We start from the raw sequence: 27,607 nt of genomic DNA, 5'->3' as shown, positions 1-27,607 counted from the left end.
TTCATTGCTCAGGAGGTACTTGTGAAAAGGCTTAATCAGAAACATTTTCAGAGAGATCAAGTAGATATCCTTGTCATTCTTTTTTCTCCGTGTTAATTTTCAAGGATTTAAATTCAGAGCTATCTTTCTGCTTGTGATGCTGGGTTTCTTTATCAAAACCATGTGGTACTTGGCTAATTAAAAGAATGCTTTTGACAGAAAGGAATCTTCCCAATTAAAAATTTGAGTGCCATTTTCTAACAGCCTTTCCCCTCTAGCATCCTGCTAGGAGTGGTATGGTCTAAGAAAGTGCACACAGATCTAAAATAGGGTGCCAGGTTTGGTACAGTTGAGAGCACGTGGGCTGCCTGACCATTTCTGTACCCAAAAAAACACCAAGAAAAACACTTGATTGTATACAAATTCTGCTTATTAGACCATAACTGAGAAGGTGTGTAAAAACCCTTGCAACATAGTGTGATGTGTCTGTAGTCCTAGATGTTGATTCTTTGACATCAGAACAAAAATCTAGGAGTCAATATGTTTTCTTAGGAACTGCTTTTCTAGATTCCCTTATTAAAAGGGAAAATTCAGGTGCTGAATCTTAAAATCTCATTAAACTTGTACTTTTTATTTGCCCATTCATTTGGTCTCCTTTCCTTTTCAAGGCCTCCCACAGTCTCAGGGTAAATAAATCACTATGACTCATCCAAATAATACCGAAACGGACCAACCAGAGGTTAATGTGCCTTCCTCTTCTGGTACCTTGATCTTTGTAAAGTTATCTCACAAACTTGTCACTGTCTTAGGGCTGGGTACATGCATTGTCTTTTTCTAAGATGTACATGCTGAAGTTGCAACAGGTTTGTACTGTTACTTGTAACTCATTCCATTTGTTTTAGGATGTGGTGTAGACACAAATCACGGCACTGGTTTGTCTTGGGATCAGTCTTACCTGTGACATCTATCAGTGCTTGCTTGTATGTTAATGTGTACACAAAGTCTGGATCTTCCCCATTGCCTATGATGTACTTGTATATGATGCACAAACCTACACGAGGTGTTTTAAAATGTGCAGTGATCACAACTTGCTGCCTGAGGGTAGGATGTCCTGCAGTGAACTGTTTTTAGTGTTTTTTTCCAACTATATTTAATAAGATCCAAAGCCTTGGGAAAAAAAAAAATCAGGACTTGCTGATTCTTGCTGACTTTTGTTCTGAATCCAGGGTCTGAAGTTTGTTAACAATTCTTGCAATTCCACCCATTTAACAAACTCTTTCTCAGCTTGCCATTTCTGTTGTGAGCTGTGTCAGAAGCAGCACTGGATCCTGAACTATCACAGGACTTGTCAAGTGAAGTAGTAACAGCTCTCTTTAAATGTTACAGTGCACATTTTTAACTGTAAAAGGTAAAGCTGTTCAAAATTGTCGATGCAGCTTTCGAAGGGAACAGTGAGAAATTGCAGATACTATGTGAAACAAGCCCATCTGCACATGGGGCTCATTGCTCAGAGTTACCTTATAAATTGTTTCTCCTCTCTGAAAAGTGATCATTTCCCCCGCCCCGCCCCACTTTGGCTTTGTTGAATTGGCAAAGGATATATTTGTTCTTAAACTCAAACTGACATCTGGGATTTGGGTTGTGTTTCTGTCTCTTATGCAGATAGCAGAGGATGGTGTGACTGATATGAGACGTCCCTTCCCAGCTGTAAGGTTAATTTGATCATAAGAGCACAGAAACAGGAACACTTCTTTACTTGCTGTGGCCTCCAGTGGGCGTGTGTATCCATAATTAACTGAAGTACAGTGCTGCATTCTGTTGATCCATGAGGCTACCTTTGTTTTTAGAATCAGCATGATTAGTCATCAGTGTATTGACATTAACACACAGTCAGGGAGCTCTAACGTATGTGTATTTCCTGTGCTAACTGTATCTGTTCTCTCTGTACCCTGGTGCAGGCTTCATCTGGAGTTCTTTTTAGTTCTTGCAAACTTCAGAGTTTCTTCAAATTCAGTAAGGTCCTGTTTTTATCACAGTCACTTTTCAGAGTAGCACAGATTAGTTTAACTGTGTTCTGTAACCTTTAGCACCTTCCTCTTCTCACATTTCTTCCTAGCTCGCCTTCAACAATCAGTTCAAAGCTGCTTGCTTAGTCCAAAAAACATCTAGTCATAATAAAAAAAAAAAAAAAACCCAAAACACAAACAAACCCAAAAAAGCAAAAATAACCCTGTATCCCACTGTAGAAAGATCACTATGTGCTTTTACCATAAACTTCAGTAGCTGACTGGCTGCCCTCGGAAGTGGAGAACTCCATTCCTGTGCAGTCTACAGAAGCTGAAATTTGCTTGCATCCATATTGTACAGTGGATGTCAGCAGATCAGGAAGTGGAGGTGCGCTGCATCTGCACCCACTGTGTTTGTTAGATTAGTGGTGGTTTAGTCAGCCAGAGAACTGGTGGCTTTGGCTGCTGCTCAATGTGATAACTAAAGATTTCATTGAGGGCAAAACCAGGAGGGTGCATCACTGAATTTCTGCTGACTTGATCCCATTTAAAGGCTTTCTCTACAGACTTTTTTTTTCTCTTGCATATTTGGTGTATTATGAAAAAAACATGCTATAGTAGTGCTCTGAGCTAAACTCTAACCCTGTGCTCAAAAGGCAAAAGTTATTATAATGAGCTTTGGCCAGCAGTAATGCCAAAGGCTGGCTATGCTCAGAGATGAGCTGGTATTGGAGTGTTTGAGCAATGGAAGCCTTGATGGTTTGCTCCATCATGCCTTATACTTACGCGACTGCTCATTAGTTGCTCTCAGAGCTTGCGAAACTGCTGGTCATCCCTCTTCAGATGAGATGTGAAGATGGCATGGGGAAGAACCAGTTTCCTCAGTGGTTACTCACTCTTTCCCTCATCACTCAAGGTTACCAATGCACTTGTCTCTATTTTCATGATTGACTACCACTACTGTGCTTTACAGCTGCCACCAGCCACCTCCACGTGCTTCCTGCTGGGATGATGGAGTGAAAGGGCCTTGTCTGCACTCCCTCCACCTGGCTGGTTGTTGAATCAGCACGAGCTGTACATGCAGGGGTGTAACAGGCCAGCTGGGATTTACAGCTTCAGTTGGCTGCTTGGGGCTTCTCTCACGGCGCAGGTGTGATCGTGGGACCATTACGAAAAGGTCTGGATAAGTAACTTCCAACGGGCTCTGTTGCTCTTGTTGAAAATGCTGTGTCTCCATTCTCAGCCTCTCGTCCTGGCCATGCTCCCGTCTTGCCACCCTCTACTCCTCAGGACTCGAGCAAGTTCCCTGTCCTCTCATGGCTTTGCTAGTTCAGGTACTGGTTCTGCAAAGCCCAGGGGCACCTGCTGAAACCCTACTGCAGCTTACTGGCTTGGTCAGTAGCTTGCTGAATTGGGGCCTTGCTCACAGTCTCCCTGTTTGTTAGACTCAGCCCTGGACATCTCCCTGGACTGGTATCCCCCTTTCAGTCTGAAAAGCTTTGCTCCAGACTCATTCCTGCTCCATGAAGGACTTGATTCCTGTACTGCTGGCTATTTCAATTTGGTGGCTTTTATTTTTCTCATCGTTTATTCTGGGGTTCACTGCATATGTACAAAATCCTACTGACTTTTTCAACTCTCCTGAACGTGGTACAGGGGCCCACCCTGTGAGGCATCAGAATTATTTGTATACTTCCAAGGTGCACAGAAACAAGTTTTAGGGAGGAAAAGCAGCTGCATACACACAAGTAGAAAGGTATCTCTGGGTAGAATAGGTGAGGGAGCAGTTTAAGAATTTTAAATAGAAGAAGAGTAACTGAGTGTTTTGATTTCTTTTTTAACATTGCTTTAACAGGAGGTTTGTCTGTGTTCTAATCCACAGAAAATTGCAATGTAAACTGGGGTTCTCTGTTCATCAATGCAAAATGTGCCTCTCAACTATAATGCAAAAGTCAGTCTCTGTCTCTCTCTGTTTGCAATGGAAGTTGTTTAACTGAAGACTGATTTAGTGTGTTTCTTGCTCTTACGTGTAATCATCCACACAACAGTCCTTGCTGGTCTTTCCCAAGCACCATACAGCACTATCCCTATTTAAAAGCAAAAAGGGGATTGCATTGAGCAGTGGAACCTGCTGAACTTCCTTGGTTCAAGAGGGAGACTGGAGGGAAGAGTCCAGGTTCCATGTGTTTTAAATACAACTTTAAACCAATGCAGCTACTCTCTCAGATCAGCACCACTTCCTACCTTTCCCTCCATTTAGATGGGAATTTAAAAGTAAACCCAGCAATACATGATCCAGTTGATGTGCTTGCAGGTGGAACATGGGGTTCTTGAAATTTGAGGATTGAGATTTCTCTTGTGGAAGAACTTGGTGTGGGTGCAAGAGCTTGGATCACAGATTACGGCTCTTCTGCCAGCTTGCTAAATGCAATCAAATACTCTGGACTCTGCTGAAGATGACTGTGGTAGAAGAGCTATGAAGGTGTAGGCTGGAACTGATCATTTTAGGTCATCCATGTGTTGCTTGACTACATGGACAATGTAACAGTGATTTTTACAGATTGCTTTCCATGTGTCAGTCACAAATAACTCTTAATTTGCCATTTGGAGGAAAACTGTTAATAGATTCATTTCCAGATCAAATTAAGAGCCTAATTTTCCATCTTGCATTAACCGGGTTACTGTGTTCACATGCCAGAAAGATGTTGCTCTTTGAAAAAGCATGTTAGTGTATGTGGCAATGACCCATGCACTTTTTAAATACCTAGATCTGTACATTCTCACCTGTGTATCGTTAACCATGCTGTAGTCTGACAAATGGATCTTTTACTACTGCCCTGTTATTTAGATAATTGTAATTAACTGCAGTTTGTTTTCTCCACCACTTGAACTTGTGTGATCTGAAAACTGGTGAACAAAAAGTATTTGTGCATCTTACTATGGGTATCGCTGAATAAAATGTATTTGTATAGTGTGTTGGCTTGGCCGATGGTTTCCTTTATTTGTTAATCATCCTGCTGCAAGTAAATGCAGGGCAGTCTGAGAGCAAGTGGGCTTGGGTTCATCCCTGTAACAGTCCAGCCTCTGTGGTGACGTGACTGATTCAAAACAAATAAAGTGAACTGTTATTTTTCCTTCACCAGTGAGTGGATTGATATCCCAAGGGCAGGTTCTTAGCTTATTCCTGTTCTTCATAGCTTAAACATCAGTCCTGTTCTCTGTACAGCTGCAGTAATGCTCCTTGCTTCCATAGGAAATGTATCTAATGGCAGAGTTGGGACTGTTACACTCTTCAAAGCATCTCCTTCCTGTTCTCTTCTTCTGGTACCTCATTTGCTCTGAGGTGAGAGTTTCCTTTCATCCACTTTATTTTTCTAAGAAGGAAATACCTCTTAGAAGCATTGGATAGCACAGATAACCTATAGGTAGACAGTTACATATAGGACTAAGGGTTTCAGGAAGACCTTATGTACCAAAACTGCATCTGTAGCACTAGATCTTCCACCATATTTTCATTGCACAGGAGCGTGAGGCCTCTGCCCAGCTGTCCTATTTCCTTCCCCTCTCTTCCCTGCCTAAAATTGAGAAGGTTATTTTCTGGAGAGGATGAATGTCCGTAAGAGATCTAAGCTTCATCTTGGAGGTTAAAATCATGTGCCTAAAAGCAGCTCCTGCGTCCCCATCTTCTTCATGTTTGGCCTCACCCTGAGGTGCTAGTTTCCATGGTCATGGACAAACTGCAGCTTTGTATGCAAGCTATGGGAGACCATTCCTCCAGCTGCACCATCTCTGCTCCCTGTAGTACTGCAGTGGGCATTACTGATGCTTGTGGATGCCAAAAGAGGAAGAGGAGAGTCTAAAAGGCATGTGAATGCTATACTGTCATCCTGCTGAGTGTTATACCAAAAAAAAAAAAAAAAAAAATCCCTGGCCCTGGAGGCATGCAGGAGATGATGGGTTAGATGTGTGGTGGGATAAAGCTATAAGGCATCCATAGCAGTACAGCCTGTAGCTCCTGGCTTGCCTCCTGTCACAGCCATGGATTTGGATGAGCTTGTGCCAACTCCTCAGTGTGGAAGCTGGAGCCAAACTGCTTGTGAGCTGTGCTCTATTCCTAGATGGTCACGCTTGCCGCTACTCCTCCTTAACATAGAATGGGTGCCCTGCCAGGCTGATGCTTTTGTTTCTGCTCTAAGAAAGAGAGGAGGGTGAAGGGACAGTTACTTTAAGCTACAGAAAGGGCTCTGGCAATGAGGGTTACAAACTCCCCAGCTCCATCGGATGCTCCGTTGAGTACAGCATCCAGATGGTGTGGGACCTGTCAGCTGGTGTCCTGGAACAAAAAGGACTGGGGATGGCTGAGGACCTCAGGAAGTAGCAAGACAATTGGTACTCACTGAGCTCCTCCTAGATGTGTGTCCGGCTTAAATCTCAGCAATAAAAGAGTCCAAATCCTCCCCCAGCACCTAATTCTTGCATACACCTGTTTTGACCCATCATCTGTCTTGCAGGTCCCCTTGCTTTCCCATTCACGGTGCAGATGAAGCAGTTTGTTCCCTTCTGTGGGGCAGCTCACCTCTTTTTGTTGAAAGGGATTTTTAACTGTTTCATGGCCACGGTCTTCACTCCTTATACTGAACAGTCCAGGTTCCCTCAGCACTTTCTCACTGGCTGGTGCTTGGCATGCACCTGTGTGGCCATTGTCATTTCTGGCAGTGGAACCAAGACAAGATCCATTGCACTCCTTGGCCCGGAGCCTGCAGCAGGTCTACGCTGCTATCGACTGTGCTTTTAGTGTACACTACTGTCCTGGTTTCGGCTGGGATAGAGTTAATTTTCTTCCTAACAGCAGGCATAGTGCTGTGTTTTGGATTTAGTAGGAGAAGAATGTTGATAACAGGCTGATGTTTGTAGTTGTTGCTGAGTACTGCTTATGCTAGTCAAGGACTTTTTCAGCTTCCCATGCTCTGCCAGGCGCACAAGAAACTGGGAGGGGGCACAGCCAGAATAGTTGATCCAAACTGGCCAAAGGGCTATTCCATACCATATGACGTCATGCTCAGTATATAAACTGGGGGGGGTTGGCCGGGGAGCAGCGATCGCTGCTCGGGAACTGTCTGGGTATCGGTCGGCGGGTGGTGAGCAATTGCATTGTGCATCACTTGCTTCGTGTATCATTATTATTATTATCATTATTATACTGTTACTATTAGCATTACTATTTTACTTTATTTCAATTATTAAACTGTTCTTATCTCAACCCAGGAGTGTTTCTCACTCTTACTCCTCCAATTCTCTCCCCCATCCCATCGGGGTAGGGGGAGTGAGCGAGCGGCTGCGTGGTGCTTAGTTGCTGGCTGGGGCTAAACCACGACAGTCCTTTTTGGCGCCCAACGTGGGGCTTGAGATAACAACAGATTAATCAGAGTGTATTAAGGAGTCTGTTAACAGTTGCCGGTCACGATATTAGTTCTTCTGATCTGCACCATGTTTTTTTTTTTGCAGCACGCGTTAAAGCTTGCTGTCAGTTTGTGCAGTGTGCTATGCTCTGCAGTGATTCATGATCTTTTGCTTGGGAGGCTCCTTATCAAAGCCCTGACCTTGAGCATTCTTTGGTATTTGGGTGTCATACAGAAGTCACTACTGTACTTCGGGTACTACCTCATAGAGAGAGTTAGCAATTATACTTCTTACTCTGAGAGGCTTGTTGTGGAGGAAATACAGAATGGCACCTTTGCTGCTTTCTTCTATGATGTTTCCTCCTTCATTACAACAACTTTCCTGTATCTTGAACACCCCTGGGCAGTTAAGATACTTCTATTGATACTTCTTGGGAATGTTGTTTCCATTTTGATAAAGGTCAGTAAGCAGTTTAAAAATACCATCCAGAGATCTACCCCAAGGCTGGATAGTTATGAGTGGCAGGGTGTGTGGGATCGTATGCGCAAGTACCTAGGGCAGTGGGGACCTCCAGTGTTTTGGAACTTCACCCCTGAACAAGTGCAGAATCCTGAAGAATTAGTAAAGTATTTGGAAGAAGTATGTTGTCACCCTGGTAGCTCCAGAGAGACACAAATCATTGCAACATGCTGGGGACTGGCCCATGCCTATCGAGCCGTGGTCAACGCTAATCAGTACCCTCAAAAGAAAGAGAAGGTCTCTGGATCTGATGACAAAACGACAAGCACTGTGGCTACTCAAACCCCCACTACAGGCCCTGCGGCTACTCCAACCCCCACTACAGGCCTTGCAGCTACTCAAACCCCTGCCCCAGGCACTGTGGCTACTCCAGCCACAGCCATGAGCACTGCGGCTACTCAAACCCCAGTGACAGACACTGTGGCTAAACCAGAGAACCAACCTGCGCCCGTATCAGTTGCCCCTATACAGAAGAAAAAATACACAAGGAAATCAGTTCATTTAGTAAGGGATGAAGATGAACCAGGGCCATCACGAGAACCAGAGGAGGAAGAACCCATAAATGAGATGGTGACCACCCGATCCCTATCCCTGAGTGAGCTGCGAGATATGCGAAAAGATTTTGGTCGTCATCCAGGCGAGCACATCATCACCTGGCTGCTCCGATGCTGGGATAACGGGGCCAGTAGCCTGGATTTAGAGGGTAGGGAAGCCAAGCAGCTGGGATCCCTTTCCAGGGAAGGGGGCATTGACAAAGCAATTGGAAAAGGGGCAAAACCGCTCAGCCTCTGGAGGCGACTTCTGTCAAGCGTGAAGGAAAGGTATCCCTTCAAGGAGGATGTTTTATACCGCCCAAGCAAATGGACCACCGTAGAGAAAGGTATCCAGTACCTGAGGGAATTAGGCGTGCTGGAGGTGATTTACAGTGACCTGAATGATGAGCGGTTAACCAAAGACCCAGATGAAGTCAGGTGCACACAATCCATGTGGCGGAAGGTGGTACGGAGCGCACCAGCATCGTATTCCAACTCGTTGGCAATACTAGCCTGGAAAGACGACGAGGCACCAACGGTGGATGAAGTGGCTAGACAACTCCGGGACTACGAAGAAAAGCTCTCTTCCTCCCTACGGGCCTGTGTCTCGGCTGTGGAAAAACTGTCTGAAAAAATATGCCAAGAGTTCCAACAACTCAGAGAGGATCTGTCCTACTCCCCACCTGCACGGACCAGTGTCTCAGCCATTAGGAGTCAACGTCCCTATGCTCAAGAGAGAGGATATAGAGGATACACACCACGGGGCACCCTGTGGTTTTACCTGCGTGATTATGGAGAGGACATGAGAAAGTGGGATGGAAAACCCACCTCAACCTTAGAGGCACGGGTGCGTGAATTGCAAGGAAAAACTATTAGAAAAGGCGGTTCTCCCAGGAAAATTGCAGCTCCAGTTTCCAGTGAGCAGTTCCCGAGACAGAGTAAGAGGGCTAATTTTACTTCCGACCTTGATCAGGGAACTTTTGATTCACATTTACAGGAAGTGAACAACGAATACTGTGACCGGTGTTAGAGGGGCCCTGCCTCCAGCCAGGTGGAGGAAAGGGACAACCGGGTTTACTGGACTGTGTGGATTCGATGGCCTGGAACGTCAGACCCACAGGAGTATAAGGCTCTAGTGGACACTGGTGCACAGTGCACGCTAATGCCATCAAACTATAGAGGGGCAGAACCCATTTGTATTTCTGGAGTGACAGGGGGATCCCAACAGCTCACTGTACTGGAAGCTGAAGTGAGCCTAACTGGGAATGAGTGGCAAAAGCACCCCATTGTGACTGGCCCAGATGCTCCGTGCATCCTTGGCATAGACTACCTCAGGAGAGGGTATTTCAAGGACCCAAAAGGGTACCGGTGGGCTTTTGGTATAGCTGCTTTGGAGACAGAGGAAATTAAACAGTTGTCCACCTTGCCCGGTCTCTCAGAGGACCCTTCAATTGTAGGGTTGCTGAAGGTTGAGGAACAACAGGTGCCGATTGCTACCACAACTGTGCACAGGCGGCAATATCGCACCAACCGAGACTCCCTGATTCCCATCCATAACCTGATTTGTCGACTGGAGAGCCAGGGAGTGATCAGCAAGACTCGCTCACCCTTTAACAGTCCCATATGGCCAGTGCGAAAGTCTAATGGGGAGTGGAGACTAACAGTGGACTATCGTGGCCTGAACGAAGTTACACCGCCGCTGAGTGCTGCCGTGCCAGACATGCTAGAACTTCAATATGAACTGGAGTCAAAGGCAGCTAAGTGGTATGCCACAATTGATATTGCTAATGCATTTTTCTCCATCCCTTTGGCAGCAGAGAGCAGACCCCAGTTTGCTTTTACCTGGAGGGGTGTTCAGTACACCTGGAACCGACTGCCCCAGGGGTGGAAGCACAGCCCCACCATTTGCCATGGACTGATCCAGACAGCACTGGAACAGGGTGAAGCTCCAGAACATCTGCAGTACATTGATGACATCATTGTGTGGGGCAATACAGCAGAAGAAGTTTTTGAGAAGGGAAAGAAAATAGTCCAAATCCTTCTGAAGGCTGGTTTTGCCATAAAACAGAGTAAGGTCAAGGGGCCTGCACAGGAGATCCAGTTTTTAGGAATAAAATGGCAAGATGGACGTCGTCAGATCCCAATGGATGTGATCAACAAAATAACAGCTATGTCCCCACCAACTAGCAAAAAGGAAACACAAGCTTTCTTAGGCGTTGTGGGGTTTTGGAGAATGCATATTCCAAATTACAGCCAGATCGTAAGCCCTCTCTATCAAGTGACCCGGAAGAAGAACGAATTCAAATGGGGCCCTGAGCAACAACAAGCCTTTGAACAAATTAAACGTGAGATAGTTCATGCAGTAGCCCTTGGGCCAGTCCGGGCAGGGCAGGATATTAAAAATGTGCTCTACACCGCAGCCGGGGAGAATGGCCCTACCTGGAGCCTCTGGCAGAAAGCACCAGGGGAGACTCGAGGTCGACCCCTAGGGTTTTGGAGTCGGGGATACAGAGGATCCGAAGCCCGCTACACTCCAACTGAGAAAGAGATACTGGCAGCATATGAAGGGGTTCGAGCTGCTTCAGAAGTGGTTGGTACTGAAGCACAGCTCCTGCTGGCACCCCGACTGCCGGTGTTGGGCTGGATGTTCAAAGGGAGGGTCCCCTCTACACATCATGCAACTGATGCTACATGGAGTAAGTGGGTTGCATTGATCACACAACGGGCTCGAATAGGAAACCCCAGTCGCCCAGGAATCCTGGAAGTGATCATGGACTGGCCAGAAGGAAAAAACATTAGAATATCACCAGAGGAGGAGGTGACACGTGCTGAAGAGGCCCCACTGTATAATAAATTGCCAGAAAATGAAAAGCAATATGCCCTGTTCACTGATGGGTCCTGTCGTCTCGTGGGAAAGCATCGGAGGTGGAAAGCTGCTGTATGGAGTCCTATACGACAAGTCGCAGAAACTGCTGAAGGAGAAGGGGAGTCGAGTCAGTTTGCAGAGGTGAAAGCCATCCAGCTGGCTTTAGATATTGCTGAAAGAGAAAAGTGGCCAGTCCTTTATCTCTATACTGACTCATGGATGGTGGCAAATGCCCTGTGGGGGTGGCTGCAGCAATGGAAGCAGAGCAACTGGCAGCGCAGAGGCAAACCAATCTGGGCTGCCGCATTGTGGCAAGATATTGCTGCCCGGGTAGAGAACCTGGTTGTAAAAGTTCGTCATGTAGATGCTCATGTACCTAAGAGTCGGGCCACTGAAGAACATCAAAACAACCAGCAAGTAGATCAGGCTGCTAAGATTGAAGTGGCTCAGGTGGATTTGGACTGGCAACATAAGGGTGAATTATTTATAGCTCGGTGGGCCCATGATGCCTCAGGCCATCAAGGAAGGGATGCAACGTATAAATGGGCTCGTGATCGAGGGGTGGACTTAACTATGGACAGTATTGCACAGGTTATTCATGAGTGTGAATCATGCGCTGCAATCAAGCAAGCCAAGCAGTTCAAGCCCCTTGGGTATAGTGAACGATGGCTAAAATATAAATATGGGGAGGCCTGGCAGATTGATTACATCACGCTCCCACAGACCCGCCAGGGCAAGCGCTATGTGCTCACCATGGTGGAAGCAACCACTGGATGGCTGGAAACATATCCCGTGCCCCATGCCACCGCCCGGAACACCATCCTGGGCCTTGAAAAGCAAGTCCTGTGGCGACATGGCACCCCAGAAAGAATTGAGTCAGACAACGGGACTCATTTCCGAAACAACCTCATAGACACCTGGGCCAAAGAGCACGGCATTGAGTGGGTATATCACATCCCTTACCATGCACCAGCCTCCGGGAAAATTGAGCGATACAATGGATTGTTAAAGACTACCCTGAGAGCAATGGGTGGTGGGACGTTTAAACATTGGGATACGCATTTAGCAAAAGCCACCTGGTTAGTCAACACCAGGGGATCTGCCAATCGAGCTGGCCCTGCCCAATCAAAACTTTTACGTACTGTAGAAGGAGATAAAGTTCCTGTAGTGCACATGAAAAATATGCTGGGGAAGACAGTCTGGGTTACTTCCCCCTCTGGCAAAGGCAAACCCATTCGTGGGATTGCTTTTGCTCAAGGACCTGGGTGCACTTGGTGGGTGATGCGAAAGGATGGGGAAGCCCAATGTGTACCTCAAGGGAATTTGATTTTGGGTGAAAATAGCCAATGAACTGAATTGTATAATATTAATTGCTTTATAATACTGTATGTTATCTCTTAACTATATGTTATCTCTTAACTGCATGTTAATATAATAATATAGTAGGTTAATATTAAGTATATAATACTATATATTATGATTGCTATATGCCGCATCAATGGTATTGCAGTAAGAATTGCCCAGCCTAAGGAAAATGAACTTTGATGAAACCATGTTGGAATGAGAACTGACTTCAGCATGCAACAGTCCAACACTGCACACCACCTGTCCTGCTCTGAAAGACTGTGATGACAGATGGAACCCAAAGTCATGGGCTAAATGAACTCAATGGACATTTTAGAGGGATGGGCCATAGACGAAGGGAATGATATCTGTGTGTATATCAAGATAGGGAAAGGGGTGGTGATTAATTGGAACACATTGGAAAGGGGAGGGCCTGGGCATGACGTAGATGGTATAGAATAAGGGGTGGATACTGTCCTGGTTTCGGCTGGGATAGAGTTAATTTTCTTCCTAACAGCAGGCATAGTGCTGTGTTTTGGATTTAGTAGGAGAAGAATGTTGATAACAGGCTGATGTTTGTAGTTGTTGCTGAGTACTGCTTATGCTAGTCAAGGACTTTTTCAGCTTCCCATGCTCTGCCAGGCGCACAAGAAACTGGGAGGGGGCACAGCCAGAATAGTTGATCCAAACTGGCCAAAGGGCTATTCCATACCATATGACGTCATGCTCAGTATATAAACTGGGGGGGGTTGGCCGGGGAGCAGCGATCGCTGCTCGGGAACTGTCTGGGTATCGGTCGGCGGGTGGTGAGCAATTGCATTGTGCATCACTTGCTTCGTGTATCATTATTATTATTATCATTATTATACTGTTACTATTAGCATTACTATTTTACTTTATTTCAATTATTAAACTGTTCTTATCTCAACCCAGGAGTGTTTCTCACTCTTACTCCTCCAATTCTCTCCCCCATCCCATCGGGGTAGGGGGAGTGAGCGAGCGGCTGCGTGGTGCTTAGTTGCTGGCTGGGGCTAAACCACGACAACTACAAACACAGTGGCAGTGCACACTCCCTTTCAACACTCAATCTGCTGCCTGCCTCCAACTCCCAGCCCAGCTGCTGCAGGTTTGCTTGGCTGTCATCACTTCTCTTCTTGGGTGTATTTTGTTTCTGATCTTCGTGACTTGGGATCTCGGCTCTTGCCAGCTGGTGGCACCGCTGCTGCAGAACAAGGAAGCCAAACCAAGACAGCACTGTGGGAATAGTTTCATATTGGTTCTGTTCGTTCTTCCAAGCTATATCTGTACTCATCCTGTCTGCTTCTGAATGGAGGATGAGGATAGTCTTTTCCAGTGCAAGGTGCTTTCAAGGTCCAGTAGATAGATTAATAAATTAAGAGATGCCAGGAATGCAGTGCTTGAACTGTTCTTTGGGCAAGGGCAGCCCATTCTGTCAGAGATTGAAAGCGAGCAAGTTCACAGTGTATTAGAAAACAAGAACCTCTGTGCTTTGTCTCCCAGCTTCCTCAGTGCCCCCCAAGCCTCCACATCTGGAAGAACAAATGTCAGGATGGCTTCAGCCCACTGCAAGGTTCAAGGAACCACGCAGCCAACATGGCATTTGGGAGCTACTGATTAGCTGCTCCAAAGTGCTGCCCTGCACGAAGGGTCTTACCTTTCCCTCTTCATTAAGGTGTACCGTGAGCTGGGAGAAGCCACAGGCCTTAAGTGCAGAGCTGCGGTCAAAAGGTCAGCTAGGCAGCTGCTTGGACTGTTGTACCAAAGACATAAACAGAGCAAGGGTCATGTTCCAGGGATGTTGAAGCCTCAGCAGAAAGATTTGTAGCCCCTGTAATGGGTGCCTGTGGTTTTTTTCCTGCGTTGTCAGAAGTCTCCCTGTTCCAGGGGTTTCCTTCTTCCACACACCCACTGCAGTGCCTTCTGCGTGTTGATGCGTGTTGAATGTTAAGCACACACTCATCTACAACAGAAATTTCACAGATTCTAGACAACTGGAAGGGATGTGACTAGATTTAAGGTTGCCTTTGGGGAGACATAGACTGGCATTGTTGCTGTAAAACGCCTCCCCATGTAGCTGCTGTATTCTAGGTAAGTATTCACCTAGGGAGCAATGCTGGCTAATTTCTCCATGTATGTGAGCCCTGAAAGAGGTCTCGGAGCCAAAAGGGTGAGGAATGGTTGGTCAGCACTAAGAAAAACACCTGGGAAAGCACAATCCGTTTCCTCACTTGCTGTGGTGGCAGCCTGCTTCCTGCTGCTGAGGGCCGCCAGACACCACACAGGAGCTGGGCCAGCAAGGATGCTGGTAGAGAGCTATTAAGCTATAACAACTTCTGATCTTGCTCTCTGATAAAACCATTTTGTAGAAACTTTTTTCTCTTCCAGGAAAGAAATACTGAAAGTAATGCTGATTTTGTCATGTGCACTTATAGGAGCATCTCTTTCCTATTAAACTGCAGGAAGCCAACTTTAGCTTTTTACTTGTATAATCAGGTTGTGACTCCAAAAAATTATGGTCCCTGTTATCTTGGTATATATACAGTAGGCTGCTGCTGTTGTACTTTGAGTGCATTTGGTTTTGGGAAAACTTTTAGTCCTGTGCTCTGGGCTGCTCAACTCTTTGCTTTAAGGGGAAGGGAAACATCCAGCGCTTGAACGTTCTGCACAGAGCAACAGCGAGTGACTACAGGGAAAAGTCTGGCTCGTATGACGCGGACTTCCCCGTCACCTTTCTTTCTCAGCTTACTAACACACTCTTGGAATAAGAAATGGTCAGAGAGATAAAGTCATATCCCTGAATGCGGGGTTCCTGTACTCTCTGAATGATGGAATAGCTGAGGTTGAAAGGGACGTTGGGAGGTCACCTAGTCCAGCGCCCTGCTCAAAGCAGGGTCAACTAGGGCAAGCACCCAGGACCATGACCAGTCAGGTATTGCGTATCTCCAGGGAGAGAGACTCCACAACCTCTCTGGGCAACCTATGCCAGTGTTTGGCCACCCTCATAGTAAAAAAAAGTTTTATGTTTAAATGGAATTTTCTGTTTTTCAATTTGTACATTGTCACTGGGCACCACTGAGAAGTCTGGCTTCATCTTCTTTAGTCACTGCCATGAGGTAAGGGATGGGTAAGATCCCCCTGAGCCTTCTCTTCTCCAGGCTAAACAATCCCAGCTCTCTCAGCCTATACCTATGTCAGGTACTTCAGTCCCTTAATCATCTCTGCGATCCTTCACTGGAGTCCCTCCAGTATGCCCATGTCTGTCTTCTGTTTTGGAGACCATTAGTGGACACAGATGTGTCTCACCAGTGCTGAACTGGTGAGAGAAGGGGAAGGATCACCTCCCCTGGTCTGCTGGCAGGAGTCTTCCTAACGTAGCCCAGGATGATGTTGGCCTTTGCTACAAGGGCACATGGCCGGCTCATGTTCCACGCGTCCACCAGGATTTCCAGCTCCTTCTCTGCCAAGCTGCTTTCCAGATGGTTGGCCCCAGCCCACACTGGCATATGGGGTAATTCCCTCCCAGGTGCATAACTTCACATTTCCCTTTGTTGAACTTCATGAGACTCCTGCTGGCCCATTTCTCCAGCCTGCTGAGGTCCCTCTGAATGGCACCACAACCATCTGGTGTATCAGCCGCTCCTCCCAGTTTTGTGTCATCAGTGAACTTTCTGAGGCAGAAACTCGGACTCTGCCCCACTGTCCAAGACACTCAGCAGCACTGGCCCCAGGACCTAGGGTAGACCACCAGTGACTGGTCTCCAGCTAGACTTTGTGCCACTGATCACAACACCTTGAACCCAGCAGTTCAGCCAGTTTTCAATCTGCCTCACTGTCCATATACCTAGTCTGTACTTCATCAGTTTGCCTGTGAGGCTGTTACAGGAAACTGTTGAAAGCCTTGCTAAAGTCAAAGCAAACAACATCCCCTCCTCTGCCCTCATCTACCAAAGCAGTCATTTAATCGCAGAAGGTGATCAGGTTGGTCAGATGAGACCTCCCCAGTACAAATCCATGCTGACTACTCTAAATCACCTTCTCATCCTCAGTATGTTTGGAAATGGCTTTCAGTACTACTTGCTCTATCACCTTCGCAGGGACTGAGGGGAGGCTGACCAGTCTGTGGTTCCCCAAGGTCTCTTAAGCTCACCGATTTGTTCCTGCCATTGCCAGCTGCTGCATCTACAAATGGCCCTTTTATAATTTAAAGCAGATGACTGACATTTAACCAGTTGGCAAATATCCTTAGACGTGCTATTCAAAATATTCTCCTAAAATATATCACAGGATAAAAATGCTTGTAATTTATCCTAAGATGAAGTTTGGGGGAAAACAGCAAATGGTGCGACATCCAGTTTCCACTTTACAACACTATTAGTTTATTAGCAATCAATTACAGGAACATTTACATTATCTGGAATTAGGATTCCACTAGGCCAATTAAAATCCATCTGATAAAGGCAGATGCTCTGTAAGCACTGCAAGAGGCATTGTGCAACATGGTGCAAGGATGTTTAAAAGTCTCTAGCAGTGCATGAAGATGTCGATGCAGACCAGTAACTGAATTAGCTTTGCATTTACGGGACACTGCAGCTGAGGTAATCAGCCATCCCACAATGAACTAGCTCTGCATGTAAACAACTGGTGTCTCTGGTTGATAAACTTTGAGTTAGTTACCTGTAACTTAAATTAGAAAAGGAACAGATAAAACCATTTCCTCTACATTTATTCTGGTATAAGTTGGTATATACCAGCAAAAGAATTTTTTTGCTTCCAAGAACTTTCAACCTCTTAAAGAACAATTCCTAGCAATTGTATTGGCCCACTTGTAGTTTTTAAAAGCACTAACAACCAATTATAAAAGTAGAAGTGTTCCAAAAACACATGCTTCTTGTTCCACTAAGAAGCGGGATGCTCTAGCAGTGTCACAGTGGGACAGAAGAAATAACTGGTTGTTAGCTTATGGATTGACTAGTGCAAAGTAACATCTGACAGTCAGAAATGGTTTTCTATCACCAGCCCTGAGGTGTCTACAGCCAAGAGTTCACAGAAGCATAGAATGGTTTGGGTTAAAAGGGACCTTTAATGAGCATCTAGTCCAACCCTGCCCCTCCCTCCCCCCAAGTTCTTTAAGAGCTGGCCAGGGAAACTTCTGGCTTTATGGAGATAATTTTGATCTTTGGAAATTTCAAGAGGCTGGAAGCATGCCACTGTTTGAGCAGGGCACAGAGGGGTGACAAGATACCTGCAGAATACTTTTCTTGATGTCACAGGCAAAATAATGGAAAACTGATAAGGGACTTGATTAATAGAGAATTCAAGGCTAGATAGACAGTTAATGCCAGGCAATAGGGTTGTGTGGAAAATAAGTCTGTTTAACAAAAGTCTATTTAATTCTTACAGATTGTTTGGCTGATAAAAGTAACAGTGGGCACATCACAGAATTAAATCGGGGAGTACAGCAGAACAAACTCAGCACTCACCATTAGCAGAGCACGCACTACACAGATTAGCAACTGCCAACATCCTCCCCAAAACAGGTGTTTATAGCGAGGTTCTGCAGGATCAGTATGAGGCTCAGACATGTTAAACTGTCTCAGCAATCTGGAAATAAGCACAAAGTCACTGCAGATAAAATCTTTTGTGAAAAAGGTTGGAGGAATGGAAAATAACAGTGGGGTTAAGGTGGTTGTACAGAACAATTTCAGATTCTGGTCATGTGAAAATGCATCAACTTTTTCATGCAGCCGCATTATAAGGTGAGAAAAGTTGGACCAGGGGCTGCAGGGGGCACCTACAGAAGAGGGTCTGTCTCCAGGCATGCGCTGACTGTAAAGGATGATCAAGCAGCCCAGTGTGAATTCCCAGGATGATGCCGAGACATGAGAGACTAATGCAGCCCATGGATGTTAAGAATTTTAATGGCCCGGGCCGTATGAAGGCTAGACACAATGATATCATTATCCTTCCTGCCTTTGATGCCATGAATCAATGAATGGCATCTATACCAGAAGGGCTTGCTTCCACAACTGAAATGGCAACCGTTTAAAGTACAAACACTGCTGAACCCTTGCTTCTGCATGCATATTAACACAATTGAACACACTGGATCCCATTTCTAGACAGCATCTTTACAAGCTTCACCCCAAGTCAAAATGCAGCAGCAATGCCTGGTATGCCCAAGGGTAACCTCTTGAGACAACCCCACTTTGCATCCAAGATTTTCAGTTGTTCACTATAAGTAGAGAGAATTCCTAATTGCCTGCAAACTCGACTCAAACCTGAAAGTCAAGCTTGGTTCCTTCATGCAGAGCCTCTGCCTTACAGAGTCTGAGTACGACTGGATACATTGTCTGAGGCTACTAGAGTATGTTTTGGAGAAAGGTGGTGCTGTTGATGCACGTGTTGTGGTTTAAGGCTGCAAGAAGAGTTTGCAGAGAAGAGCAGTATTTTTATTAGAGCAAGTGATGTAACTGGGGGAAAAAACAGGCACAAAGAAAATACCACCTGCAGACTAAATAGTGAAAAACTGCTCTGAACTTCAGCTCAGTTGGACTAATATGAGTCTGAGGGGCAAGGGTGGGTAGTCTGGAAAGTAGAAGAGAGTGTTAGCAAGAGGAGGGAAGGTACACCGCAGCCTGAGCCTGCGAAGAGTAGATGGGTTTACTTTCTTGTCTGTAACACAGAAGTAGAGCAGACTTCTGAACCAGGAACAGCTCCCCCCACTCTCAAATGTGACAGGCAAGTAGAGTGCCAAAGGACCAGGACGGTGGTCTCCAGCCTGCGCTATGCAGACTGCAGGCTATTTACGAAATCTGCAGTAGGTGACTGAGAAAAGCAAGCCTGAAGTAAGCTTAAATGTACAGTCCAGTGGGATTTGCACCCACGCTGGATTATTCTTCAGCAGTTGGAAAACTGAAAAGATCACAAATCCTTGCAAGAGCCGATAAAGTCCTGACACAGGCAGTAGATAGAATTTGCCTGCCAGGCCTGGTCAAACCTTCGCTGTGTTTAGTGCAGGGTCTCCTCTCCAAGCTTGACGTACTGAGTATTTGGTGTGACGGTCTGTGCCCCCAAGCCTCCATCGGTTTATTCCTTTAGCTCTCCTCTGGAAGCTTTGGCAGTGAAATAAGCCGTTTTCTCATTTATATTTACTCCACGTACAGCAGAAAGGAGTCTGCAATGGTTTTGTCCTGGTATCCTTGTTTAATTTTCTCCTATTCCAAATGCTCCGGGGCTGGATTCTGTGTGATATTTGGAGACACACTCCAGCTGGCACCACACCATCTGACTACAGCATCCCAAGAGCTCTCAGCCTTTGTTGTTGCGTGCTGCACACCAAATACCCATCTTGATTAGCAAAGGATTGCCAAGTCATGATGAAAGAATGCTAATAATACTGATTAAATCTGCACAGATTATGAAGCCGCAGACATGTTTGTCACAAAGCTTGTGAAACTTTGTTTAGAGCTATAATTAATTCCCTCCCCCCAACAGTAATAAAACAAAATATCAACAGCTGCCTCAAGAAAATCAACACTACCTATGCACTCTTTGGTCTGAATTTCAATTTAGCTCTAAAGGACCTTCTATCTTACCGAGAAAAGATGGGAATAGGGAGGTCTTGCTGCTTCCGAGCAGTAGGAACTGTCCTAGTTCTGGCCTATCTATGTAATAAATATCAAGGTCGGTCCAGGCCGCAGGCCGCTTAAACCTGTCTACTCTGTCTAAGCAGAGAAGGCAGAAGCATGAACACCACTGATTAATTTTCAGATATTGCTGAGGGTAAAATGAGATTTGATGCCCTCTCTACTTATGTGGAGAGTATGGGCTCAAGGGACAGAGGATGAGCAAACAGCAGTAAATAAGACCACAGAAAAGGTCAAAAACCATGGGACACATCACTGGAGGCACCGGGGGCTGAACAAAGGGTCTGCTATCTGGTGCCCCCAGCACCTGCACCAACCTGCCTGCTCAGCAGAGTGCCGAGCAGGGAGCAATTTCCACATAGGCTAAGGGAGCCCGGCCTTCAAATGCCAGGCCTTACAAGATAGGGATGCTGGAAGGGTGCAACTGCTCCATTTTGGGCAACCAGAGGTGCTGTACAGAATGGGAAAAACACACAGCAGGAAAAAGCCTAAAGGGAAAAAGTTCTTTTTTTTTCCCTGGTTCACAACCTGAAACTCCTCTTCTTGGGGAGTCAACCAACCTTCCTTTCTTGCCATCTGTCCCATCACTGTTCTGTCTGGGTTGCCAGAAGTGGCACCAAGTGCTCTGACATACCTCTGCTGTGCCACCCGCTTGCCATTCTCCGTTAGTCCCTAGCATACTCTCCTTGCCCTTTTCTTCCTGTGGTGCAGCTATCCTTTGTCCTGGCATTCCTCCATGTCACTGGGGTTCCTCCCTGTGCCCAGCCTGACAAAAGAGCCTAACACTTAAAAGAAATTAATGTAGGCGCAAAGTGGTTCCAATTTCCTGACCGCCCTGGCATTGGTCTCAGCAACTGTGGAAAGAGAACGTGAAGAAGCATTTTGGTTCTCTAGTCATGCGGATTGCTTGGGATATCAAAGAGGTCCGGGATGAAGCCCCCAGGAGAACAGTAAATGGAGAAGGAACAAGGGAGCTCTAGAAAGCCCAGAACCCGTGTCGGCTCAGCTTGAACACTGTCTGGGACTGAGGCACCAAATGTAATGAACATAAACCTGGCAACCTGAACAGATTTAATCTGTGACATAAACCACTCATCATCAGTCCTGCCAAAAGCCTGCAGGGCAGAAAATAAAAGCCACCTTACAACAGTAAGTAAAAACGAAGTAAGAAGCAAGAGCTCCCGGTTCGAACCGCTCCTTCGGCCGGCGAGAGAGGCACCGAGCCACGATCCTTGAACGTCCAGCCCGCTCCTACACCCGCCCCGCCCGGGCCCAGGCTGCGCCCGCGGCCGCTGGGCCTCTGCCTCCCGCGGCCTGACCGAGCGCTGAGGCGGGGCCGCCCGACCGCGGCTGAAGCCCCCCGCCCCGGCCGGGCTCCGCCAGCGCCTCCACCCTCCACGGAGCGACCCCCACAGCGGCTGCGGCCTTCCCCCCCCGCCGCCCCGGGAGCGTCCCGCGGCGACAGGCCCAGCGCTGGCGGCCCCTCAGAGGCGCGGGGGGTGGGGGGGGGGGGGGGGTGCCCGCGCTGCTTCGCCGGCGCGCGGCGGAAGGGGACGGTTGGCCATGGGCGGGACCAACCGTCCCCTTCCGCCGCGCGCCGGGGAGGAGGTGGTGGGGGTGTGAGGGGGGTGAGGGCGGAGCCCCGGTCACGTGAGGGGGAAGAGGCCGGCTTCCCCCGCCCCGCTCACGTGGTGCCGGGGGGTAGGCGGAAGGGCCGGTGGATGGGCGCGTGCTGGCGGTGTGTGAGGGGCGAGGCGCGCGGGAGGAGAAGGGGGAGGGGTGGGGGGGGGGTGTGTGGGTGTAGGCAGGCGCGCGCGCCGTCACGTCACGGGGCGGGGGAGCGGCCTCGCGCGCGCGTGGAGGAGGAGGAGGAGGAGGAGGAGGAGGAGGGAGAAGAAGAAGAAGAAGGGGGAGCGGGAGCGAGGCAGGCGCGGGGCGGTCACGTGACGGTGGTGGGCGCCGCGGCTGCTTTGTGAGCGCATTGGGCAGGTACCGCGCGGCGGCGGCGGTGGCGAAGGGGGGGGGGGGGGGTGGCCGGGGCCGCGCGCGCGCCTGAGGGGGAGGGGGGTGGGGGGTGCGTCTCCCTCCCGCATCGCCCACCCCGCGCGCGCGGCGGAGGGGTGGTGGGCCCGCGCGCCCCTCCCCCGCCCAACGGTCCGGGGGCGGCCGTTGCTCCCTCAGCGGCCCTGAAGGCCCCGGGACGGGCCCGGCGCCCCCCGCCGCCTCTGGCGGCGGGGGGCGCCGGGCCCGTCCCGGGGCCGGTTCCCAGTGCCGGTGAGAGCTTTTGTCCGGCGGCGGCGGGTGTCTGCCAGGGCCGCCCCTCCCCGCCCGGCCTGCCGCCGGGAATGGGTTTCCCGGCCGCGGAATGGGTTTGGGAAGGGGGGCGGGGGGGGGGGAGGTAGGGGGTGGTGGCCTGTGAGGGGAGGAGGCTCTGCCCTACTTTTGCCGGCGGCCGCCCGGGGGAAGCTTCGCACTGCCCTAGATTGCCGCCCCCCTTCCCCTCCTCAGGGGCGCGGGTAGGGGCCGCTGAGTAGGCCGCGGTTGCCGGCAGCTCTCGCCCCGCTCCAGCCCGGGCTTGTGTGGGGAGGGGGAGAGCCCGCCCGACCCCCGGTGAGTACCGGGAGAGGTAGGTTAGCTTTCCACCCTCTTCCGTTCTGGGGAGGGCGTCCTGCACCCCATCCTCCTTGCTTCTCATCTCCTTACAGCTGGGGTTTTCTCTCCCGATGGGTTAGTGCTTCTCTTGGCTCTGTGGGCTGGGGGGGTGTGAGGAAGGGAGGGTGGTGTGCGCAGCTGGATCCCTCAGAGGAGAAGCTGGGCTGGTGGAGGGGAACGTGCCTTTGGGCCCCTTCCTAATCTCGAGTCAGTCTAAAGGAGGGTTGGCAGCACGGGAAGGGAGCGAGTGGGTGAATAACTATTGATTTGTGCCTTGTATAGGGCTTTACTTCCATGTTGTCTTTCCCCATCTCCTTCCCGGATGCTCCCTCGCTGGTGGGGGGCGGGGTAGGACAGCCGTGTCACGGTCACAGCTACAGAATTCACTGACAATAACATTTCGGCAGCAACAGTAGGTTACTTGAGGACAAGGCGATGAATGAACTGTTCTCTGTGTTAACCTTCTCTACCTAGTCCTCCCTCACCTCCCCATTGTATGTAGTTGCTGAGAATTGGAAGTCAGGGCAGGGCTTTGCTATTGGGCTGGCTTATGTTGCATTTAAAAACAAAAAAGAAAGCTCTTCTGTGTTTGCTGTTGTTGCTGGAGAAAATTACGGCAGGAAAGTGAACTGGTAGAAACCTTTCTGCAAGAAACTGGTTGTAGAAAGGGGCCTGGTGCACCTTTGAGCCTGATGGCAAGGGTCTGAACTCTGTGATATGAAATAGATCTAAAAATGTGTGCTGAAATGTCTGCAGTACTGTTGAATGCCACCTGGGAGCTGCTCAGGGTGAACCTGGTTTGAAGCTTCTCTCTTATAGGTGTGTAAACATCAGGAGCAGGGACGTGCAGAGCCCTCGTGGTTGCGTTCAAAGGAATGTACGGTGTTGTGGAATGGAAACTTCAGATTTGGTGTGGAGCTGTGTAAGGGGAGGCTCAGGAGAGCCAGCCCACCTTGTCTCTAGCCACCAAGCAGCAATCAGTCCCTAGTCATCTCAATTTGAATAAACGCTGGAAGTCCGGCAGCAGATCAAGGCGATAGCCTCTGGGGCTGTGGTGGCTGGTGAAATGGAGGGGCCATCCTGGCGTGAGAGCGTGAGAGCAGCTGGTTTTTTCAAGGAGAGAAATTGGAGCTGGATGTGTGTGAAGGGAAGGGAGGGGGAGGATGTGCAGGCCTGGAGGGGCAGCACTTGCCATTTAAACGGAGCCCTTCACAACAAACAGCAGCCACTCAGCCTTCTGAGGCTTTGCTTTTTAAACATTCACCAGGCCCTTTTAGCAATTCCCTTGGTTATATCGCGTTCTCTAGTGGAATTTGGGTTTGGATTCCTACCTGGCTGACTCAGTATTTATACCTGGGCCTGATCTCTCTGTGGTGGTTTGACCTAACTTGTTTAAAGAATTTATTTTTAACCTTAAACTAGGTAACTTGAAAGTAAGCAAGGCTAAATCACTTTGCAGCATTAACGATGTTTTGGGACTCCTGGAGGGTTACATGGAGAAACTGGATTAACTGGTGTAAACCAATTTTGATGCAGAGTCTGGAAAATGAGCCAGCTTTTGTGTTTATAACCTCAACAATCTTGGTAACTTAAAGGAGGGAGGGACGAGTGGGAATTATTGGGCAAGCTCTATTCTGCTTTGTCCTAGTTGCAGTTTTATCAGCGTATTGACTTAAAAAAGTGTTTATAGTAATAAAAACAAGGGCATGGAGATTCAGAAATTTAGGCCATTTCACTTGTGTTGTTTTGGCCAGTCCTCAAAAAACCTCCTGGTGCTGTGAGTTGCAAAAAGGATTTGAACATTCAGGGGGGACTTTGGAGTTACAGGCCCACCACTGAAATCTAAGGAACCTAAGGGAAAACCCAACAAAAAAATCTTGCCTATTACCCAGAAGCTATTGATTTTTAAGCTTTTTTTTTTTTTTCCGTTCTTCCAATTTTTAAGCTACCCTTTTAGAACTTAGAAGCAGATTTTTCATGTTTTATGTTTCTTCCATGCACTTGATTTTTATGTGATGCTTTCCTCATAGAATGCCATTTTTTGGTATGGTTTGTAATTGTTGCTTATGTCCCCCTAGTGATACTGATCATAGCGGAATGGTATGCTGATTAATAGTCCTTGAGAAATGTTTGTATCATAGGCTGTTAATAGTCTGTTAATAATTAGTATTGATAGTATTACTATTAATAGTAATGTTTACTTGCAGTTTCAGTAATGTTTAGTACCAGTACTTGGAATAGGTTCTTTGTGAAAGAATAGGAATACAAGTTTATATCTTCTATTAATCTTTTTATTTATCTCTTCTCTTATTTGGTTAAAGCACATGAGCGGGACTCTGAAGACCTGCTTTCTGTGCTCGGGTTTGCAACAGCCTCACGTGACCTCAGTAAAAGAAGCCAAGTGACTTGTCCCCTTTATAAGGTGACAGATTAAAGAAACTTGGCGTTTTATTTGTATACTTCAGAAGTATTAAATGGAAGGTGCTAGAGGAAATACAAGTAGTATCCACTTCAGTGTTGTTATTCTGCTGGAGGTTTTTGTTGAATTTTGTGTTCTTCTGATACAATGTGCTCCTTTGTAGCCCACTGCGTCCTCTTTGCTTTTCAGAGAAGACCTAGTTTGGACTTGTACTGTTGTTCATATAACTTCCCTAAACAGGTTATGCTCATTAAAGTGAGAGCTGGGATGAAAGGTTGTGAAGTAGCTCCTTTGCAATTACTTAAGGTTCATATTTTACAAAAATCGTACAAAGGGTTTCTCTGTTTTGCTCTAACATGAAAGTCCACGCTCTTTAATTTTGGCCATCTAAACTGGCAGTTTGTCGGAACTCCCTGTCTACCTGGGGCTCCTGTCCCTTTCACAGGCATGGTACCTTCAGTCCTTTTCCCTGCTACTTCTCAATGCTGCAAAGAGTAAACAGTGACTAAGAACAGATAGATTAGAGGTGATACAGTCTGATGCCTAAGGTCTCATGGCTTGCTCAGCTTGCCTTTACTACATCATAACTATTTTGCTGAGCATATTTTTTTACTTATGCTCTCTCTAGATGGTAAAACTTGTAAGATAGGTTATGTGGACAGCTTGGTGCACTTCCCTTGGATGGAGTTGTTTCTACTCTCAGTTCTCTTGAAATTCTCTTTTTTTTGGTCCAGCTGTCTTTGTGAAAGCTGCAAGATACTGTGGCTTCTTTTGAAGGTAAACTTGTCAAACTTTTTTTCTTCTCCCTCCCCAGCTTCTTAAATCAGTCTTCCAACAGATGAACTTGGAGGAGTCCTTAACGTGGCTGAGTGTAGCATTTTGCATTAAAAACAATGAAATGTTTCCCATAGTGAGAGCGCTTTGATCTTTTTTGAGACTTAAGGTTTGCCTGAAGTAGTACTCCTATGGTGAGCTTCATGGTTTTGTTTTTTTGCTTTATCATACAGGAAACACAGTTAATTCCAGATCTGCAGAAGATGCAGGTTCAACGGAATTTGTGTTACAGAATCATTTAGTATTTGAATCCAAATTTAAATGAAGAAAACACAAATACTTTTGTAACCTCCAGATTTGAATCATCAGGTTGCACTTCTTTTAACCTGGTTTAATGTGTGGGGGGAGGTCTGTCTTAGTCTGTTAGGCAGCCCTGTGGTTGAAGGTGTAAAATTTGAATTTAACAGCTATGATTATATTCCTGAATATTTTTAATGGTTAGCTGTAGAGAGAGGAAGTCTTTTTTGCAGTTTTACTGTGTGGCATTACTAGGTTTCATCTAGAACATTTTGGTTGTATTGCTTATGGCTAAAATACTGTTCCTGGAAGTAGATGATGCTTTGGAGACCATATTAAGATTGCTTTTGAGCAAAGAAAAGGAATTTTTTTTTTCTGCTGTATTTGTTTTCTTAAGCGTTCTGAGGATGATGGATATAATAATATAGAATGAAGCATATGGCTTCTGAAAGCTTTCTTGTTTCCTCTTTCTATTTGGTTTTAAATGTTAACTGAACCATGGCTATTTTATGGTAAATACTTGATTGGTATCTCGTATTGCCATGTTGTCCATGTTCCCCTGTATTTGAAGGCTAGCGCAGATTTCTATTTTATTTTTCTTTCTGTGTGTACATTCTTTCTTGATTTTTGAACTTGCATGTTCTCTTAGATGCAGTTTCAGCAACATGAATCTGAAAGGAATCCTGGTGCCAAACCATGCTCTGCTGTTGGACTGTACATAATATATTGTGTCTGAGAAATTCTGGTCCATGCTTTTGATAGGTTGTACTCCAAGGGACAGATGTCTTCTGTTCCTGGGCTTTTATTTCAGCTTTCAGTCACAAATTCTTCAGATTACTGACTTGTGATCCATTTTGAGACTGACATACGAGGGACCTAAGTTACTGATGTTAACTTTGGGTGACTAAATGTAATGAGGGGGAGCAGTGCTGCACTTACTGGTCTTGTGCTTCACTTTCTTTTATTAGCCACTGAATGAATTTCTTTTGAAACATGTGTAAATGCCAAGGGGTAGCTGTCTAAAATTCAGTTTAGAGAGAGATTGAAACAGTGTTATGAGCTTGGTGAAGGCAAGTTAATGAGTATGCAAAAGTTTGGGATGTGTCGTGTCCATCGTCGTCCCTCCCCGCCCCCCTGTCCTCCGCTCTGGT

The 27,607-nt window shown here is 47.0% G+C and overlaps 1 protein-coding gene across 1 annotated transcript in view; it reads left to right on the top strand.

The window, feature by feature from the left end:
• The first annotated feature begins 22,274 nt into the window (after positions 1-22,274).
• Positions 22,275-27,607, top strand: part of UBAP2 (ubiquitin associated protein 2) — a 248,076-nt gene continuing 242,743 nt past the window's right edge. The window contains exon 1 of the mRNA XM_075725829.1: positions 22,275-22,303. The gene's annotated coding sequence lies outside the window, so the exon portion shown is untranslated. The remainder of the gene's footprint in view (positions 22,304-27,607) is intronic.

Source organism: Pelecanus crispus, chromosome Z (genome assembly GCF_030463565.1).
Source record: "Pelecanus crispus isolate bPelCri1 chromosome Z, bPelCri1.pri, whole genome shotgun sequence".
In the NCBI taxonomy this organism is placed as follows: Eukaryota; Metazoa; Chordata; class Aves; order Pelecaniformes; family Pelecanidae; genus Pelecanus; species Pelecanus crispus.
The sequence above is the reverse complement of the archived record's forward strand: the minus strand, read 5'-3'. Positions and strand labels throughout refer to the sequence as shown.